Genomic DNA, 15,416 nt, shown 5'->3' on the forward strand with positions numbered 1-15,416 from the left:
GGGAGGATTAACCATAATTTTAGTTGAATCATTAGAGGGATTAGGTTTTTTCCTAATGACAGGACAATCCTTACAGAGGTGACCTTCTTTGTGGTAGAGAAAACAGGCCTTCAACACCCCCAAAATCTCTATAGGATAGATATAAGCATCATTAAGGATATTAATTGAAATATCGGTAGGAAGGTCCTTACCAGGCAAGAGAGAGATAAGAATTCTAGCATCTATATGTGGGACAAGTCTCACAGTTTCATCCATTCAAATAATCTTACCAATAGGCTCAAGCAAATGTGGCAAAAAATGCCACAAAAAATGGGGAATATTTTTTACCAGTATCCATCTTGGAGTCAAAAATGTGAGAACCTCCTCATGGATGGCCTCTGGCAACCAAGAAATAGCCCTAAAAGATGGTGAACCCATGTTCCAATATTGTTTTTTAAGAACTTATGTTTGAGCATCATGATTCATAAAGAAAATCACATATAAATCCTTTTGTATTCGCCTAGAGAATGAAATATGCAACCCAAGTTTGATATTCCAATAATGATGGAACTAGTCATCCATAAATTTCCTTAGCGAACATTTATCAATTTCAGCAACTAAGAAAAAAATCGCAGTACCTCTTAATCTATCTTTTTCCTTAACAATTTCTTCTAACATTTTAGGATTAGGAACAATGGCAAAAGGAGACAGAGAAGCCGAAGCAGTCTTACCTATATCAGAGTCTTCATTGTTACCTGCGCTTGTAAACTCAAACTTTTCCCTATCATTAATGACCAACAATTGAACCACAACCTCAAAAAAAGACCTAGGTCAATCGCTGCTATGGGAAATAGGATTACTAATGCCATTCCCTGGAGCAAATTTAACCACCGTTGAAAATGTCTTACCTAGTACTTGTTCAGCAGTCTTGTCATTACCACTCACCTCAGCCATTTTAATGTCTTTACTTTTGGATGTAGTAAGGGATATGCCTAGATCAAGGAACTACATGAAAGTGCTTCGCTATCCTCACCTTCAGCATTAGCATCGCTAGAGGTCGCCACTTTGGTGAAACCCTAGGCCGTCAAAAAGATAGGGACAAAAGAAAAATACAACTCACAAAAGATCACTAAAAAAATGCAGAGCCTTCCCTACTTTTGATTCAGCATATGCAAAACGCTTTTCACAAATGCAAAACCAATTTTTTATAATTTGAAATGCAAAATGCTATTCGCAAACGTAGAACCAATTTTTCATAATTTGAAACGTAGAACCCATGAGAGATGAATTCTTGTAAATCACTACTCATTAAACATGAGTCAATAAATTTGACTCAAAAACTACATAGTTAAGCCCTAATAACAATATTACAATTTAACTTGCAGTGGAAAAATATCTCCTACTTATTTGTTTTAAGTCTATTATCTTAAATATATGAATAAAATCATTTTAAACAATTAAAAACTAAACTAATTTAAAAACTACCAACTTAAATATATGAAAAAAAATCATTTAAAAATAATCTTCGTAAAAAAAACTATTATGAAAAATTAATATGAGAAATATTTTCAAAAATATATATTAAAAAATAGCAACTCTCACAAATATCATATTGGCTAAACTAAAAATCAATATTTAAATGAAAAACTATACTAATTTTTTTTTTAAATTAAACAATTTAAAAACTAAAACTTCAATCATACAAACATCCTAATCGCTAATCCTATTCATTAAACTCAAAATCAATATTTAAAGTGAAGATAACAACTAATTAATTTTCTAAATAAATAGAAAAAATAAGAGTTAAAAGTATAGACAAATTAATTTATAAATTAAATACAAGAGTTAAAAATGGAGATAAATAAATAAATAAGAAAAAAACAAGAGTTAATAGTGTAGATAATAGCTAATTAAATTAAATAAATAGGGAAAAAGTATGAGTTAAAGTTGGAGTGAAATAAAACTAGTCGAAAAATAATTAATGACTTCCGCCAAAAAAGTAATTTTACTTGAATAAAGTTCCCACATATAGCCTATCAGCTAAAAAATATAAAATATAATTTAATTCTACTTTTTACCACACTAGACTCTCCCATTTGAAGTCATTCACAACTCATATCCATTTAAAGTCATATAAATGAAATCAATATTAAAAGAAGATAACAAATAAACACTAGACAATAAGAAGCATGTTTAAAAAACCATAGAAAACAAATGAAATTTTGAAATTCAGAACTAAATTGTAGATTGGGAAAATGTAGACTACAAAAATTCAAGAGCAATTGCAAATGATAAAATACTTACAAAGTTAATATAAATCCAAAATTCAAATAGCTATTTATTTTAAAATTTTAAAAAAATATGAGAGATAAATATATAACAATACAATTCTAAAAAATGTTTGGCCATGGCATAAATTCAACAAAAATCATGTTTAGGTGTTCACAGAACAATTACAAATGATAAAAAACTTAGGAAATTAACATAAATCCACAATTCAAATAGCTAAATTTAAAATTTAAAAAAACCATGGGTGATAAATATATAGAGAATATTCTGAAAAATGTTTGGCCATGACACATCTTCAACAAAATCATGCTTAGGCTCATAAGCTTCAGGACGATTGGAAGATTGATCTATGTAAAATACTCAAACAAAATTAATATTATCTCGATGATTCTTAATTTAAACTATGTATAAGAAAAAGACTACTTTCTTTCTATTAAATATAAGAGGGTAAAAAAAAAATAGAACCGAAGAGTTTACAGATTATCAACAAGGAGGCCTAGCCTCCATCTGACAACAGAGTATCAAATGTACAATGACATCAAAACATGAGGAACAACCAACTAATTAAAAACATCAAAATGAACATCCATCTAAGTAGTCCAGCCGAGCAGACCCTCCATCCAAACAATGTTTTTGCGCTCTTGAATTTGAGTTAATATGAGCAACTCTTCTTTTCTAGCATTAATATTCTTCCTAATCTCCCTATTTAGTCTTTTACATGCCCAATCAAAAGCACGCAGGTGATCCAACATTCTTCTCCATTGATATCCATGTTTTAGCTCATAATAGAGGAAGGTAACATGATCATCATCTAGGAATCTCTTCAACTTGTCTTTCTCAATCAACATAGTGGCCTGAACCTGCAAGAAAAATTTAAAATGTGTGAGTTTCCGAAAAAAATCAGTAAGAACCCTCAGCTTACCTTGGTACCTCTCCTTGTTCCTGCATTTCTAAATCTACCAAAGGATTTTAGAGGACAACATATTCCAAAAGAGATTTGAATCCTTATGAAGACCAAAGATATGACCAATAACAATGTTGATAATAGTAATATTAATAGGATAAATAATACCAAACATTTTCCAAATCTCTTTAGCAAAAACATAGTCAAATAAAATGTGTCTACTAGTATTAGGAAGCATGCAAAGGCTACGTATATCAGAATCATCATGAACTTTTTTAATAGGAAGCCTATCCAACATAATAAACCATGTAAAACATTTAATTTTTGGTTCAATAGGAGATTTCCATAAGTAATCAAAATAATTTTTCCAAACACTAGCTTCAAAAGAAGAGTACCAAACATTATTAACATGCTCAATGATATCTTTATTCCGATCAATAATTGTATAAATATTCTTAGCTTTAAGGTTAGCCATGACAACTCCATCCAACCATTTATAGTTAAGATGCCTATGAGAATCAATAAAACAAACATTGGGAAGATCCTTAGAGGCTTGAATAATCATATTGTAAGTTTTCTTTTGCAAATCAGGGATGTCATACTTCCTTTTGAGCTCATCCCATAGAGTGAGGCAATCTTTCTCAAAGAGATCAGAAAATTGATTTAAATCTTTCTTGGCCCAAGACCTGGCAGAGCACCCTTGGGATAGGGCTAGGAGTTTGCCATTAAGGTGGAGATTCCACCAAATTGATCTTTCACCATGGATCAAATTTTTATTGTAATAGTCCTTGTTGGTGATAAATTCCCTGGCATGGTCCTAGGCCTTCCAAATAGATTTGAACACCACAGAGCCTTGGACAATGATAGGGAAGCATCCAACAAGGAGATCACAAAAAGGAAGATTCTTCCAAGACCTAGCTTTCTTAGGACAACCTCTTTCAGTGTTATGTCTAATAAGCACCTTCCAAGGACTGTTACCCTCCAAGGAGTGAATTCATTTAGTGAAAAGGGCAATGCCTTGGATTCTGAGGTCCTTAAGCCCCAACCCCCCAAGGATCTTGTCGACATGGAACCACTCCTATTTAATAGCATGAAACTTTGTGTTACCTTTACCATTAGATCAAAGAAATTGTCTAATAGCCTTTTGGATTTCCAAAATCTGATAGTCACTAAATAACCAAGTAGAAGAGTAATATAAACTGTATGAAGACAGAATCTTTTGACAAACTTGAATTCTACCAGCCAGAGAGCAAGCTCTATTATGCCATTTATTAAGCTTCTTGTGTATTTTATCCTTAATCCAGGACCACATGTCCTTAAGAGCAGGTTCAACAGAAAAAGGGATGCCCAGGTACTTAACAATCTTATTGGGACCACCCCATTGGAGACTATAATGGGAAAACCATTTGGGAGGTTGGTCATGCTAGCCCAGACAGATGGATTAAGATTGGGAGATGCGAGCACCAAAAATAGAGCAGAATAATTCAAGCTTTCCTTGAAGGATCTTAAAATTATTTTTAGAAAGTTCAAAAAATAGGGTAGTGTTATCAGCAAACTGACAATTAATAAGCTCATCATTATTAGGGAGATACAGACCTCTGACCTCAGGGGATAGAGAGTTATCCCTGAGAATATAGAAAAGAGCTTCTAAGACAATGACAAAGAGGGCAGGGGCTAATGGGCAACCTTACCTAATGGAGTGATCAAGATAGAAGGGGGTCAATAGGGAACCATTAACCTCAACCTGGGCAGAGGCATCTTTAAGAAGAGCCTGGACAACATTACAAAAATATGGGGGGAATCCAAAAGCTTCTAGCATCATAATAATGAAATTCCATTCAATCCTATAGTATTCTTTTTCAAAATCAAGAAGAAGCATGGCAGAATTCTAGTGAGAACATTTAGCCCATTCCATGGCTTCCCAGCTAGTAATAAGGTTCTCAAGGATGTACCTACCCTTGATGAAGCCTATCTAGGTGTCACAAACAAATTTAGGGAGAATATCAACTAATTTGAGAGCCAGGACTTTGGCGAGAATCTTATAAGAGACATTGAGAAGAGTAATAGGCCTCCAATTTTTTATGAGAGCCTTATCACCATCCTTAGAGAGGAGTTTAATAATGCCTCTATTAATTTCAGGACCCAAAGTACCATTGGAGATAGCTTCAACATAAATGTCATGAAGATCTTTACATATCCAGCTTATGTTGGCTTTATAGAACTCAATAGGAAAACCCATATGGACTAGGGGCCTTGTCATTACTGAGAGCCTTAACAACAATCTCAATCTCCTCAAGAGAGATAGATTTAGATAAACTTGAGACATCATTAACATTCAACTTAATAGGAATCAATGGCTTACACTTGTTCCTGTTATCTTCTGCTTCCTTGGAATCCTCAGAGGTGAAAAGGGTCTTATAGTAATTGACAAAAGCTTAAGTGATAATCTTAGGATCAAAAATATCTTGATTATCAACATAAAGCTTATCAATGTATTCTTTGTGGTGCTTATGTTTAAGGAGATTGAAAAAAAATTTAGAACCCCAGTCTCTGAATTGGATCCAATGGGCTCTAGATCTAATTTTAGCTCCTCGAATTTTAACCTGTTGATGTTTCCTAAGAGCGTCCTTAGCCACCATGACTTGAGACAAGAGATCAAAGTTTGAGGAGTTCTCTTGGATATTTCTCTCAGCCCTCTAAAGCTCAGCGCTCAACTGCTTCTCAACAAATCTATAGTCTTTTGCCCTCTTTTGGCCAATAGTCTGAAGGAAGCACTTCCAAGCAGGGAGGTTGAGGCTCCATCTATCCAGATTAGATAAATGATGAAGATTAACTTTATTGATACCTCTAATGATCTGAATGGTTGCAAGGACATCCTCATCCTTAAGAAGGTTGGAATTCAATATAAACTTATGAGAAGAGACCTTATTATGTAGGGGGACCTTGATAAAATTGACCCTGGTGAAAATAGGGTGGTGGTTAGAAAGAGTAGTGGTAGTGACCTGAACAATATTTCCAAACTGATTAGGGGGGAGGAGAAATAGTGCTTATCAACATAAAAAAAAGTCAAGCCTAGAGTAGATCCTTGCTTGGCCTTGCTAAAAATTGCACCATGTATGCCAAATACCAGGGTTAAGATTCCTATTACCCACAATAGGATCAAATAAATTTTTAGAGTTTAAGAATCTATTCCTAAAAACTACATTAAATATAATTATTTAAAAATATAATAACTAAAAATTAATGTGTATGTAATACATATAATAAAATTATAGTTAAGTTTATGAACAAAAATAAAACTAATACCACTTAAAGGAAGTACTAAGTCACTAAGTGACACTTGTTCTCATTAAATATGGATTCTGGTGAATTGTTATTCATGAAACATGGATCAATGGGCTTGACTCAAAAATTGTACATTTAAATCCTAATAGCAATATCACAATTTAACTTGTTATAGAAAAATATCTCCTACTTATCAATATTTAAATGACAAAAACATAGTTAGTAAATAATGATTAAACTTAATATAATATTTTGAGAAAGATGGTATGATAAATTATAAAACTAAATAAAATAAATTATAAAAGAAAATAAGAGTGAAGGTAGTTGTTTTTACTATATTTTTTATTTAATGTTAAATATTTATGTGGATGATTTTTTCTAAAGAGATCATAATCAAATTGTACTTATTCTTTATTCAATAATTTTCATTATACATTTAAAAAGAAGATAGATATAAAAGACAAATTAATCAAAAAATATAAAGATATTTCACCTATTCCCATCAACTATCTTATAATTGTTCCTTGCTCCTTCCTCCTATTGTTCAATATCTCACCTAACTCAAGTCAAAAGAAAAAGTATAATAATTCCCACTAATTAATTAGAGAAAATACAAGTACACCTAATCTAGTCAATTTTTAACAAAGTAATTTATACTAGATAAAAAATGTTAAAAGGGACAAAAAGAAGAAAATACATTATACGCATATTACATTGAAAATGTCTTATAATGGAAAACTCTAACTTCTAAGCATACACCAAATGTATTATTCTACAACCAAAAATTATAATATAATAGTAGTATCTTGTGTTCCAAAAATTCCTTCCTAAACCTAAAAATCATCAATATATAGGTCAAGCAAGATTGACTCTTCTATTATTTCAAGATTGACCTCCAATACTATGACGGTCTAACACAACTATATAAACTACTCATACATAGGTATATAATATCTATAACACACTTCTTACACATTGTAGTATTTCTAAGTAATCAACTGTAAAATAAAATTCCACCTTGCAAAACCAATTTCAATTATTTGTTATAGTCATCATAAGACCAATAACATAGTGGAAAGTGTCAACTAAGTTATTTCAAGATTTTTTTTAATATTACCTCCTTAGATAAAAACATGAAATAATAAATTACCATCTTATTACCTCCCTTTGCTAAATCAACTCTAGAATCTTTTGTTAAAATATTTTTTTGGATTATTTTTTTGTGTGGTAATCATCAATATATAGTTCAAGCAAGATTGACTCCTCTATTATTTCAAGATTGATTCCCAACACTATGATGGTGTAACATAACTATAAACTACTCATACACAGGTATATAATATCTATAGCATACTTCAAGCATAAATGGTGTTATTTATAAGTAATCAATTATAAAATCAAATTCCAACTTGCAAAACCATGTTCAATTATTTGGTAAAGTCATCATAAGACCAATAATATAGTGGAAAGTGTCAATTAAGTTATTTCACAAACTTTTTATATTACCTCTTTAGATAAAAACATGAGATAATAAATTGTTATCTTATTACCTCCCTTTTCTAAATTTTCTCTATAATCTTTTTGTTAAAAGATCTCTTTGGATTATTTTTTGTCATTTCAACAAAATAGTTGTCTAGGATGAAAATTTGTTGAACTATTTTTAGATTTCTTCAATTTATCATCCTTGAATATTTTTATAGGTAATTTCTCAATAAACAAAAAAGTGCATTCTTTTAGGGAGTCCTAACCACATATTCTTCAACAAGATTTTAAAAAAAAAAAAAAAGGTTTCATGTAGTATTTATATAATTTTGAATTGTTAACATAAGGAGAGGAAAATTTTGTAAAAAATAGTTTTCAAAAGATTCACTAAAATATCTAAACACTATTTTAACTAAAGTTCGAATATATCTACCAAGATTAGACATAAACCTAATCAAAACTCACATTTCTTAGGTAATATCTTAACTAGTGCAAACCATTACATACAAAAAATGTCATCACTAATATATAGGTGTTAGATAGTTCATCAAAGTAATCATATTTAGGACATATGTCCACATGTCCAAACTAAGCTAAGTACAAAAATAAAAACAAAAATTATCTTATCTTATAGTCATTCATGCATATTGTGATTAAACCAAATGGATCACACTAAACATCATCCCAATTTTATCTTTTATTACTCATCATTTATGTCATATTAAATGTGCTAAAAAAAAACTCTTGAGTTCCCTAATTATCACCCCACTGTTACATGTACAACATTTTATTCATGTGCAATATATAGTATCGTGTATAATTATCAATAATATTAATATAAGCATGTTGATCTTCTTCACTCGTAAAAAAACTAAATTTTAATGTGAAGATGTCAACAATTATAGTTTTACATTTTGAGACTATATTTAGACCATATAATAACTTGTATAATTATTACATGATATTAATATCTTTTTTAATAAACACACCTAGTAGAAGGTTTTAATGTGTCCATTATATCTCAAACCATAAGCTACAATAGCGGATAAAAGATAGCTTAGCGATCATAGAGAAAATTGCATCAAAATCAACTTAGTTTCTATAGGAGTGACCTTTGACCACAATTCTAGTTGTGTACTACTCTAACCAATTATATGAAACAAATGTATTTTTATGCACCCACTTTCAGCCAATGAATGTTTTTGAATGTTTTGAATCTAAGCCATATTCTCCTCTAAACAAAGAGAATGCATAAAAGTCATAGGTTTATTAAAAATTTGTATCAAAACAAATGCATTAGATTTTCTATGCTTCCCAACTAGATTCAACCATCATGCAGACCTTGTCAAGGTTGGTATAAGAGGTGTTTACCTATTATTTCTGTTTTCATCCCTTACATAGACAAATGCATTAGATTTTCTATGCTTCCCAACTAGATTCAACCATCATGCAGACCTTGTCAAGGTTGGTATAAGAGGTGTTTACCTATTATTTCTGTTTTCATCCCTTACATAGACATATGCATTCTCTATAGGTCATGTTCGTTCCTATCCTTTGATCTATCTAATTGTCCCTTCATATATGCATATTTCTAGTTTTCCAACTTTTGCAAGTGCATTATTTATTTAATTTCCATTTCCTTTGGTTGTTTTCACTTGAATAAGTTCAAACTTCATTGAAAATTACATATCTCAAAAAATGGGGTAGAGACTATTGGAAACTACAATTGGAACAATTTTAATGTTGTCATTAATGTTAAACCTTATTGGTAAGATATCTACTATAAGTGTAGAGTTCCATAGTAGTTCATTGATGAAGCAAATTTGGAAATAGATATAACTAGATGAACTAGTGAAGTTGTTAAGTGAAGATGATAGTATGATGGAATAAAAATAGTCACTTGATCAGTTAGTATTTGACAAGATAATGTGTTTCTTGATCATTATATGAAGTGGAGTAGACAATTGAGTTAAAATATAGAAGAGTTGTTGAGTAGAACACCAAGCTTGACTGAGTGACAATTTTACTAGGTCAATGAATAAGTTGAAGCAGAAGATTAAGGAACTTAAGAGTTGACCAAGAAAATAGTATTATTTGAGTGATAGTTATGTTTGAGTGAGATGAAGTAAAAAAATGAAGTATTGACCAAGTGTAGTAAAGACAAAGTGAGCCAGTATAAGTTGAGTAAGATGGAATAGTGTTGACCAAGAAGAAGAACATAGTGATGATTGAGTGTCAGCAAAATAACAGTTTGAGAAAGAATCAAGTTTTGAGGCCAACATTGTTGAAGGATTGGTAAAAATGTGTGAATGATGACAATTGATGATCTAACATTTTTAATTCATAAAATGAGTTTGTTATGCCATACAAGGTGAGGATTTAAGGAGAAGTTTATAGAAGTTTAAATAAAGGAGAAGAAGGAAAAAATGATGGATAGATTTAATGAATCTGATCAAACCCTAAGATCTACAGTGATGTTTAAGAAAAAAAAGATCAAAGCTACCTGTTTAAGGAGAGACAAGAGATGTTTTAAGTTGGTTGGTTCATTTTGTATTGGTGAACTTGTAGAGTAGAAGAGGAAAAGTGAGAAGATTGGTGAAGTATGATTGCTTGAAGAGTTTCTATGAAAATCAAAGATGGAGAATATAATAAAGTCCAATCAATGAACCAAAAAATAAGCTAAATGAAGATCTAAATTTTTGAAGTGAGTTATATCTTAATAGATCAAACCTAGATGTTACTTTCTAACCATTGTGTTAGTAAAATCCTTTAATCAAGGTTGACCTAACAGTCATTTGTAAATGTCTTAATCAAGGTGACATTCTAATGGAATGATCTAAACACCTCTAACCAGACTACTCCTAATAGGGTGATTAAATCCTTTAATAGGAGCACACCTAACAATATGTTTTGTAACCTTTAATAGGGTTGGCACTTAACCAAGCTCACTTCAGAAGAGTGAGAAGTGGTAGCATGTTACTTGGTGAGATTTTCCAAAATGGGTTTGCACATTAAATCTTGGTGTCATACTTGTGTGAATGTTATTTTCATGATGAATATTATTTACTTTTTTTATTTATATTAGTCGACATTTACTAAACAAAGAGCTAAGTGATGAATGGATAAGTTAAGTTGTTGATGAGTTGCTATATTGGTTTAGTAGGTTTATGAGTTTGTATAAGTTGTTAAAAGTTGAACTAGTACATCTAGACCTAAGGATAACTGATTCATCAGCTTTCTCAATTATCCAATCATTATAACAATTGGTATTAGAGCTTTGGTGCTTGTAAGGAAATTTTGAAGGGACTTAAGCTAAAGATCAAGATGTATATAAGAGAGAAGTATGCAAGATGAACAAAGAGAAATTTCCAACATGGCAATGCTTGATGAGATTGCATCTATCTAGAGTTGGATATTGTGCACTAATTTACCTAGAAAATGAATACATTGGAGTTCCTAGACGCATGATGGTTGAGAAAATCAAGGAGAAGCAAGAGCACAATCAAATGATCATAGATCAAGAATCTTGATTAAGTTATGTTGAATTTAATGATCTGAAGGATTGTACTAATGGAAATAAAGTGTGGGATAAGTTGGCACAAATTCATGGAGGAGAAAAAAATGTGTTAAGGGCTAAAGCAGAAAGTTTGAGAGGCAAGTTTGATGACATGAAAATGAAAGAAGGAGAGATTGTTGCATAGTATTATGGTCAAATCAAGAAGGTTGTAAATGCAATTAGAGGAGCTAGAGAAGATATATTCCATGAGATTGTGATAAGAAAGTCATTGAGGACTTTACTTCCTATCTATGCAATTAGAGTTTCTTCAATTCAAAAATTGAGATGTACACCTAGTAATGATACGACCTTGGATAGTCTAATTGGTAGACTCGTTGTATTTGAATTGTCAAATTTTGATAACTATACATCTTACAGGGTTGAATGTGCTTTCAAATATTAACTAACCCTTGATGGATCTAAAAGAAAGAAAAAGAGTAAGTTTGTGGACACTGAGGGTGAGTCAAATGATGACCTTGATGAGTTAGAAGCATTATTGGCAAGAAAGCTACTAAGAGGAAAAGGAAAATACAAAGGTAAGCTTCCCATAATTTGTTCTACATGCTACGAAATTTCTTGACATAGATGAGAGCAAAAAAATGAAAGACAAAATATCCTAAGGGAGGAGAGACAATATAGACAGCCAAGGTAACAAAGACTGCAAAGGAAAAGGTAAGAAATCTTGTGACATTATTGAAGAAGATGGTTCTAATAATTATTCTAATGAAAATGATAAAGAATTTGTTTATGTTGCAATGAAAGATGAACCTAATAAAGATGACAAAATTGCTTTAATCTCAATTGTGAATAAGAATGACAGATGCATAATTGATTGCAGTTTCTCGCATCATATGATTGGTGATACAAGTAAGTTTGAAAAGCTAAAACATTACAATGGAAGTAGTGTTAAGTTTGGAAATGATGCACCATATTATGTGAAAGGTAAAGGATCAATCATTTTGAATGACAAGATCAAATGTGACAGTGAATACTAGGTTAATGGATTGAAATATAACTTTTTGAGTGTGGCATATTTGAATAGTTTAGGCTACCAAATTGAATTTCAAAATAAGAAAGAAAAAATCTATGATGCTATTGGTGAACTAATTTGAAGTGGAGATCAAACAAGAGGTAACTTGTTCTACCTAGATCTAGATCTAAAGATACATTGCTACTTGCATAGTATGATGATATTTGGTTGTAGCATAAGAGGGTATGTTATGTGAACTTGGATAATTTGGTAAACATTAGTAAGATGAAAAGAGTAAGAGGATTACCAAGATTGAGAAAATTGGATAAAGTGATGTGAAAACAATGTCAAATGAGAAAAATGACAAAGTCTAGTTTCAAGAGTAAGACCTATTGTTACGATGATGTTTTGAATTTGGTTCATACTGATTTATGTGGTCCTATTGGAGTGCAAAATTATTATGGTGACAATTAAATTATTCTATTTGTTGATGATTTCTCTAGAATGATGTCGGAGATGTTTCTTAAAGAAAAATCTAATGCTTTTCAAATGTTTAAGTCGAATTTGGCTAGAGTTGAAAAGGAAACAAGAGTCTAAAGTGTATGAGATTAGATAGAGGAGGAAAATTCATATCAAATGAGTTCAATACATTCTACAATGACAATGGAATCAAGAAATGAATGAGTGTGCCAAGGACTCCACCTTAGAATGGAATAACTGAAAGAAGAAATAGATCAATCATGAACTATGCAAGAATGTTGATGATGGAAAATGATGTTTCACAAAAGTATTGGAGAGAAACTATAAGTATTGTTATTTATACATGAAATTGAGTTCAAGTTAAGAAAGGTACAAATAAAACCCATTTTGAACTTTGGTATGGCTATGCACCTAATGTCAATTATTTCAAAGTTTTTGGAACCAAGTGTTACATATTGAAAGATGCAAGGAAAGGAAAACTTTATGCAAAGAGTGATGAAGGTCTATTCCTTAGATATTTCACTAAAAGAAAGGCATACAAGTGTTTGAATTCTGACACTAACAAAACTATGGAACATGAAAATGTTAGAATTGATGAATTTGTGGAAAAGAATGAAGAAGAATGCAAGAAAGAACTTGAAGATTATAGAAACTTTATCTACATCTATGAAGGAGAACCAAGTACCCTAGTTAAACTAGAGAAGGAGGTTGTCGAGTATCATCAACCAGGCACTGTCGAGGTTCAACAAAAAATATTTGTCGAACATCAACATGTTGCAGAGCATTGAGTTATAGGAGCCAAGTCACAAAGATAACCCAAACATTAGAGAGAGGATACTGAACACTAGATAGACAATGTCAAGTTACAACCAAAGATACTTGGAGGAGATGAGCAAGCAGGACCAAGTGAATTACAAAAAGAAGAGAGAAGACCTGAACCTATTTTAGCAAAGTATGTAAGAAGAAACCATATGCCTGACCAAATCATTAGAGAAAAATATTCAAGAGTCATGACAATAAGTAAGTTGAAGAATGATACATGTTTACTATGTGCATTTGAACCTAAATGAATTAAAGATGATTTGGAAAATGAAGATTGGATGAAAGCAATGAATAAGGAAATTGATCAAATAGAAAAGAAAAAGACATGGACATTGGTATAGAGGCCAAAGGAAAAGAATGTAATTGGAACAAAGTGGGTATTTAAAAATAAGCTAAATGAGAAAGGTGAAGTCACAAGGAAAAAATCAAGATTAGTTTCTAAGGGATATGCACAAGAAAAAGGAATTTGTATGGAGAGACGTTTTCTAGAGTTGCAAGGTTGTCCAAGGAGTAAGAACTTTTCTTACATGTGTTGCATACAAATATTTCAAAGTATATCAAATGGATGTGAAATTTGCATTTCTAAATGGAATCTTAGAAGAAGAAGTCTATGTTGAACAACTTGAAGGATTTGTTGACCCTAAAAAGAAGAGCATGGTATAAAATTTTCACAAAGCATTATGTGGTTTGGAAAAAGCCACTAGAACATAGCATGAAAGGTTACATACATATTTGGTAAAAATTGATTTTGCAAGAACTAATGATAGTAACAATCTGTACTTGAAAAGTGAATCAGAGAACAATATGTTCTTAGCTGAAATATTTGTTGATGATATCATATTTGGAGGACATGATGTGTTCTACAAATCATTTTCTAATGAGATGAAAGAATTTGAGATGTCAATGTTTGGAGAGATGAAATTCTTTGTTGGTCAACAAGTTTATCAGATGAAGAAAGGTATATACATTACACAATTAAAGTATATCAAGAAGATATTGAAAACCTTTGGAATAGAAGATTCAAGACCTTTGGAACACCTATAGTCACTAGTCATAAAATTTCAAAGAATGATGATTCCACTAAAGTAAATCAAATATTTTATAGGTTATTGATTGGAAAATTATAATATGTTATACATAGAGGACCTAGCATTACATTAACAATTGATATTTTTGCAAGATTTTTTACTAATCATAGGGAAAATCACACTATGGTTTTGAAAAAGATATTGAGATATCTAAAAGGAACATAAGATTATGGATTATGGTATAAAAGGAGTGACAAGTTTGAGCTGAAAGTTTACATAGATGTGAATTAGGCTTGAAACATTGATGATAGAAAGAGTACAAGACAATATACTCACTAAGGTGTTACCTAAGGATACATATGTGTGTCTAAGAGGTAAGTTAGGGGTCATTCCCCTATCTAAAGAAAACTAAGAAGAGATAAAACATTGCATCAATTGTTATGATTGAAATATGTTACAAATTGATGCAAGATGTTACACTTTAGTAGTCACCTAGAGTTGTGAAAATATGAACTAAAGCATGAGAAGATGAGGTTGCAAGAAGTCATGGACAAAGATGATAGAGGGAGTGATTAATCAAAGATCAATCATAATAGTGACAAGAGGTTGATGTGTATGAAG

Source organism: Cupressus sempervirens, chromosome 4 (assembly GCF_028749045.1).
Source record: "Cupressus sempervirens isolate cs-2001-9-10 chromosome 4, ASM2874904v1, whole genome shotgun sequence".
In the NCBI taxonomy this organism is placed as follows: domain Eukaryota; kingdom Viridiplantae; phylum Streptophyta; class Pinopsida; order Cupressales; family Cupressaceae; genus Cupressus; species Cupressus sempervirens.